Raw genomic sequence first — 6,075 nt, forward strand, 5'->3', positions numbered from 1 at the left:
TTGCTATGTTTTTTAGCTTTGGAGCCATTTAGCTAAGGTTGAGTGGTCTGAGGTCACTATGTGCGTTGCTGTTTGTTTTCAAGGTGCAACACCAAGGCAGTGCTGGAGCCTGGATGACTCTGGATGAGCAGGTGTGAGCATCAGGTAAAGAGATACAAAACTGCAAATGCACAAGGTCACATTTTCCACCGTGGGATCTCATGGTTGTGCCTGCTGCTCACATGAGAATGTCCCAGTTGTTACAGAAGGCAAATGAATTCCCCTGTGACTTGGTTCCTGCTTTTCCTGAACTGGTTTGCCAGCTGGAGCTTTGCTGCAGAGATACTTGCTGTCAATAAGATGCCTTAGCTCTGGGCCAGCTGCCTTAAAATGCTCAGTGCTATTGTCCCACTAGAGAGATGCCAGCACCGTTTGGCACAGTCGCATGCCTAAACTCCGCTCCCACCAGCAATGCGTAGCTTCAGCTGGAATCAGCCTGTGCTGCGATGACAGAGCTGATAATAGACTGATGGCACTCGTGACAAGGGTGTAGGGGTTGAGTAAAACATTCCCTGGAAAAAGATGATCATCCCAGAGCTTCTCTAGCCAACAGTTCTTCCAAATGCATTGGAGTAGCTGTGTTAGCAGCAGCACAGAGCAGGCTGGGCTGCAAGATCGGATCGCGTGGGGAGCAGTGGGACAAATCAAATGCTGTAGAACTGCTAAGACTGGAGCAACCTTGGGTTGGGAAGAGGAGTGTGAGGAGCACCTGCGGCTTTCCGGGGCTGACATGAGACATCAAGGCGGTGGGATCACAGTCTGGCTGGAAGTCCTGGACCACAACAAATGGGACAGTTAATACCTGGACTTCTGTGGCTGGCCGTGCTCCTGATGTAGCACAATGAGCCAAGCCAAGGCGCAGCGTGTAAATATTTACACCGCAGTTACCAGGTTTCAAGTTTGGCTGGTCCCTCTTGGCTCTGACCACTCCATGTTTGTGGCTCTGAGTTGCCAGGGACACTCACAGCCTTCCTCAAAGGGCACAGACCTCTTTGCAGGAGCCAGGGGTATTGCTGCAGAGCTGCTCCCAGGCAGCAGAGCACAGGGCAAAGGCTTGCTCAAGCTGCAGGGCAACATCCCAGCATCAGCCCTGCACTCACCAAGCGCCAGAAGCCTTGGGAAGGGTGACATGAGGTACTGATGAGTCCCTAAATGTTGTTCTAGCAGCATTTTTTCCCCCAGACCCTCTGTGTGTGGGGAGAAAGGATTTCTGTGCAGCGTATTATGAGGTCAGTGTCTGCTCCTGCCTCTGCCGTGTGCAGATGGCTCCTTGCTGCAGGGTGCTGCTCATCTGACAAAATCTAAACGGCCTCAGCATACCTCTCACGTTCTTCCTCAGATCCACCGTGCCTACTGCCAAATATTTTTCCCCACTGTTGGTTCAGTTCATTCTTCTGTTCCCTTGCTTGAGCTGCCGAAAGGAAAAATCTCAATCTGTTTTTACTGAAGGTATTTATTTCAGTATGAAAGTGGCAGGAGGACAGTTTCTCTATATCCATGCATATATCTGAGCTCTTTCTCTTGGGTTTCTTTCAGCTTTGACTTCAAACCATCTCTGAATCACTTTTCTTCAGCAGAATTCAGCTAAGAAGAGGGCTCTCATTTTGGCATAAAAGCCGATTCCCACAAAACTTGGTTTAAAACCACAGAAAACACACCCGTGCTCCCTTTGTGATCTAAATCACAGCAAATCCCTGCTGAAATGGAAGGAAAGCAGAAGTCCAGCACAGGCAGATCCCAACCTGGTGTTGTGGCTGAAACCTTTTGGTAGAGAAAGCTGCCTGATCGCTATCTGCTGCAGCTCCTCCAGCACACGAAGCTCAGGAAATTGCATTCATAATTTCCTTAGTGCCAAGGAGTTTGTAATTTTCCCATGACTATTTCTTTTTTTGTTGTTGTTGCTCGCAAAACAAAGCCTTTGTAAAGTGCTCAGAGATTGACTTTTCCCTGACTATGAAGCAAACATGAAGCACACAGTTTATGGGAACGCTGTCCAATTGTGAGACAGGGAATGAAGACCCCAGAAACCTTATTATTAGGGATTAAACCTTCAATAAATAACCTTATAGCTTTAAAGCTTCTTCAGAAAAGGGGAAATTGAACTGAGAGAGAAGGTAAAAAAGCTCGTGCAGACAGGGTGAAGGCAGCCACAAAGCAGGGACTGCATGCATTGGGCATGAGAGGGTCTGCCTGTACCAGAGCCAGGCAGGTAGTGCCCAGGGGACAGAGGGTTCGTGACAGCCAAGATGGAATGAGGCACTTGTAGCAGGATGAGGAATTCTGTTTGAGTTCCCTGAGCTGTAAACCCCAGCCCATGCTGTACCCATCATTTCTCATGGGCATCTCAATGATCTAACCGAGCTGTGTGTGTGTTTTCATGATCCTCAGCTTGCTAATTGATTTGATTGATTGATAGCTGCAGACTCAAGCAAAACAAAATTTGTTGTGCTTTGAAAAAACCCTCTGCCACTTAAACACTTACTTTACTGACGTTAGCCTGTGGGTTCCTTGAAATATTATTATTATTATTATTATTATTTTATGAGACTAAGATCAAAAGCTAAAATTAATAAAAGGACTTAATTTTGATCTGATATCCAGAAGCCATCTTTCAGAACATGAATGTCACACTGAGACTGACAACATACAAAAAGAACACAGTTAGGGGAATTATGGACAGCAAGATGAAACTAAGGATGTTTGAGGTGGCAATAAGAGATACGTCTGCAAACCCCATTGCTACGTTAGAAGTAAAACCTTGTACTGCTATCAGTTTGCCTCATTGCTGCCAACACCCTTTGTTTGATAAGCACAGGGTAACTTTGATATATGGGTGGCACTCAATAGCAATAACTGATAACGACGAAGAAGAACCACACCTTGTCACAGATGTTATCTGGTTTGCTTATGCAAATACTAAAATATTTGAGGGATATCAGCTGAAGATGTTTGCTGCAGGGCCAAAGTCTGGAAACATTTAAGCAAACGGTGACCCAGCAGCTGTGGAAGTCAATGGAAACTGATTTGACTTCAGTGGAGGATGGCTGAAAAATTTCAGTCACAGCAGTAGTTCTGCTCGAGGAAAGTTATTTGCCCAGACTATTCTCTGTGCTGCAGACTGCAAGGGTCAGGAAAGGTTTACACAAGCCCTGAGACCGAAGGAGACCTCAGCATGGGGAGGGGAGAGCAGTTGTGTGCCCATTCACAGGGGTAGCGTGCCCCATAGGCGCACACCCACGTGCTGCTGCCCCTTGGCTTTCACATCCAGCAGCAGAGCAAACAAAGCACAGCACGTGAATGTGGCTGGAAACGCTGAGCTCCAAAGGACAACGCAGCACAAAGCCTCCAGCCCTGCCCTTGGCAGAGAATCTGATGTGTTTAACAGCCCCCCGCAGGCTGCAGATAAATGCCCGCCTATGCTGCCAGCATTCCTTGAAAACTTATAATGTTGCTGGAAAGAGAGGTGGAAACCTTTGTCAGCATTGCCTTTTCAGAATGCAGCCGGGGAGCCAACAGATGGGTCCATTTCTGCAGGGCTCTGGTGCATCATCCTTTATAAATGGGAGTCACCTTTGCGATTTTCCATGTACCGGGAGAAGCGTTTTGGCCCCTGCCAAAGGCCAGCGTGCAGGCTGACATGGCCACCCCTCTTCACCTGACAGCTGAACCCTACCCACAGCTGCTTGTTGAAGGTGGGAACAATCCTTAGTGAGATCCTCTCTCAAAGTGCAGGTTCTGGTGTCACTCAGGAAAATCTGAGTGGTGGTGATGCCTCAAATAACACGGTCACTGTAACTGCTCGCAGGCTTCTTTGGCACCGGCCCTTCAGCAGGTGATTTTCTAGCTTTTGAAACTCTTTTTTGATCCAGGTTTGCTGGTGGCATTGTAGGGCTGTGCTACAGACGTATTTTGACACTAAAGGGTGGAAAGTGGAGTAGGGTAGCAGCAGCCACAGCCCTCTTCTTGTCTTACTGCCTGCCTGCCGCGCTCAGAACCTCCTCCTACATCCTTGGCTGGCGGCACAGCTGCTGATGGAAAAGGGTCCATTGATGCCCATTGGCAGCAATGTAACCCCTCTCTGTAGTGTGTGCATATGTACAATGCCCAGACCACAGCAACAGGAAGAATTACACTGTATGCAAAGATGGGTTTTACTGCAGAAAAAGTGGGGCCCTCTGCTTAGCAGTTTATCACCTGCTGAGAAAAATCAAACAAACCCAAAGCTGCACCTGGATGGGTTTGCTGCCTGCAGTGCACTGCTTTAGCATCTCCAGCTAGCAAGGCTGTGGTCAAGTAATGTTTTTTTTTGAAGATGAGCACATGAACGGGCCTTTGCTGGGCTGCTGTTCCACCCCAGAGAGGTGGAAACGTACAGCCCTTGCCTCCTGTTGATGTTTGCTGGCTGCAAGGAGGGCTGAACGCTGCTCCTCAGGCTCTGCTTTCTGCTTGACCAACGCCTGTGCTTTGCAGAGGTGCACCTGGCACAGAGCCTGACAGCCCAGCAGTCTCCGCATTAAACTCCATGGAAAAAGGGTTTACATCACTGACGCTTTAACCACACCGTTACAAAATCCCAAAGCCCCACCCTTCCTCACTCCCTGAGAGGAATGACTCTGAAATACTTCAGCTTTTCCATTACTTCTCCTGCCTGGCGACGTGTTGCTGAGGCCTGCCTGCAGGTGAGGCTCAGCTGTTGTGGGTCCAGCTTGGCCAGAGTTGTCCCCAGGGCCACAAAATGGCAGGCATGGAGACTGCTGTGCCTTCTCCCCTGCTTTGTTCCTTCTCTTTTTCCACCAGAGGAATGTTTCCTGCTCTCAGGCACTGGTGGGATCAGGGGGCTGTGTTTGCGCCAAGCCCCCACGCGGCTGCCCTCCCTCAGGCTGCAGTGTTGCAAGGGAAAAAGGGCTTTTCCAGGATGTTTTGAAGGAAAGAATAATGCTGCTTCTGAGAAAGGGTGTTTGCCTGGGGAGAGTCAGTGAGGGGAACTGATAATTGCCCCACCTGGAGTGAGCAGCTGTGAGGGGAAGGAAGGGAGGAGGCAGGAGATGGCTGGATGCTGCCTGGGCTATGGCTGCTGGGTTTTTGCAAGCTGTGAGGACAGGATGTCTGTGCTGGCCTGGAGAGTTGTTCTGTCTCAGTTTGGTAGAGGACAGGTGCTGGTGGTGGCCCTGTCCCCACGGATGGAGTGGCTGTTATTGGTGCTGGTGTTAGCTCTGGCCTTGGGATGCCACGACAAGTGAAAATCAGGAGGATAGCCAAGCCCACCCAAGGGGTGCAGGACCCTCATTCTGCACGGATGCGCCTCAAAATGGTTTTTTTGGTGTGCAAAAAAGGACCTGATTACATAGAAGATTCCTCACTCTGCAGCTGCTGAGAGATTGAATTAAAGCAGGCTGGAGATCTACAGTGTCTGAGATCTACACCATCCATTCCGGACGAGCTCCCTGCTCTCAGGTAAGCCCTTTGCTGTGGCCTTGGGGCAGCCTGCTGCTCCCTGGGGCTCCTTCCAGCGCTGCTCTGCCCTGCAGCAGCTTTATGAGCTCCGCTATTTCCAAATAAAGTTTCCCAGCAGTTAGCTTTTGGGTGAGTAATTCAGCCGACTCAGTTTGAAGTGCTTCATAGTTCCTTTTGTTTGGATAGCTAGTCAGGGATACATTGGATTCCTTTTTTTTTTTTTTTAAGTTTTACTGTGTTTGCCAAAAATCAATGCGCCCAGTAACCAGCGATGTTCCTCACCAAGCAGTGGTGATAGCACTCAGAGCTGTCTCAACTCTGTGAAATGAATTGTGTCATTTTTGCAGTGCATTCTTGCTCAGGACAGAGCTTTGGCAGAGGCTTTTATAGCACTTTATTGTATCATCTGCAATTCTAACTGGAGTGCTTCTTCCTTGACTTCAGTCATATGCTGTCTATGCTCTCTAGATTATCTTCTGTTTAATTCCAAGCAGAATTAAGCTGCTATTTTGATGCACATGAGATTAAGAGTGCTTTAAGTCCTCCTGTGTCAGGTATACCAGTTGCTTTAAATCTTCAGAT

Source organism: Centrocercus urophasianus, unplaced genomic scaffold (genome assembly GCF_019232065.1).
Source record: "Centrocercus urophasianus isolate 14NV4802_14NV808 unplaced genomic scaffold, USGS_Curo_1.0 seq_24, whole genome shotgun sequence".
In the NCBI taxonomy this organism is placed as follows: Eukaryota; Metazoa; Chordata; class Aves; order Galliformes; family Phasianidae; genus Centrocercus; species Centrocercus urophasianus.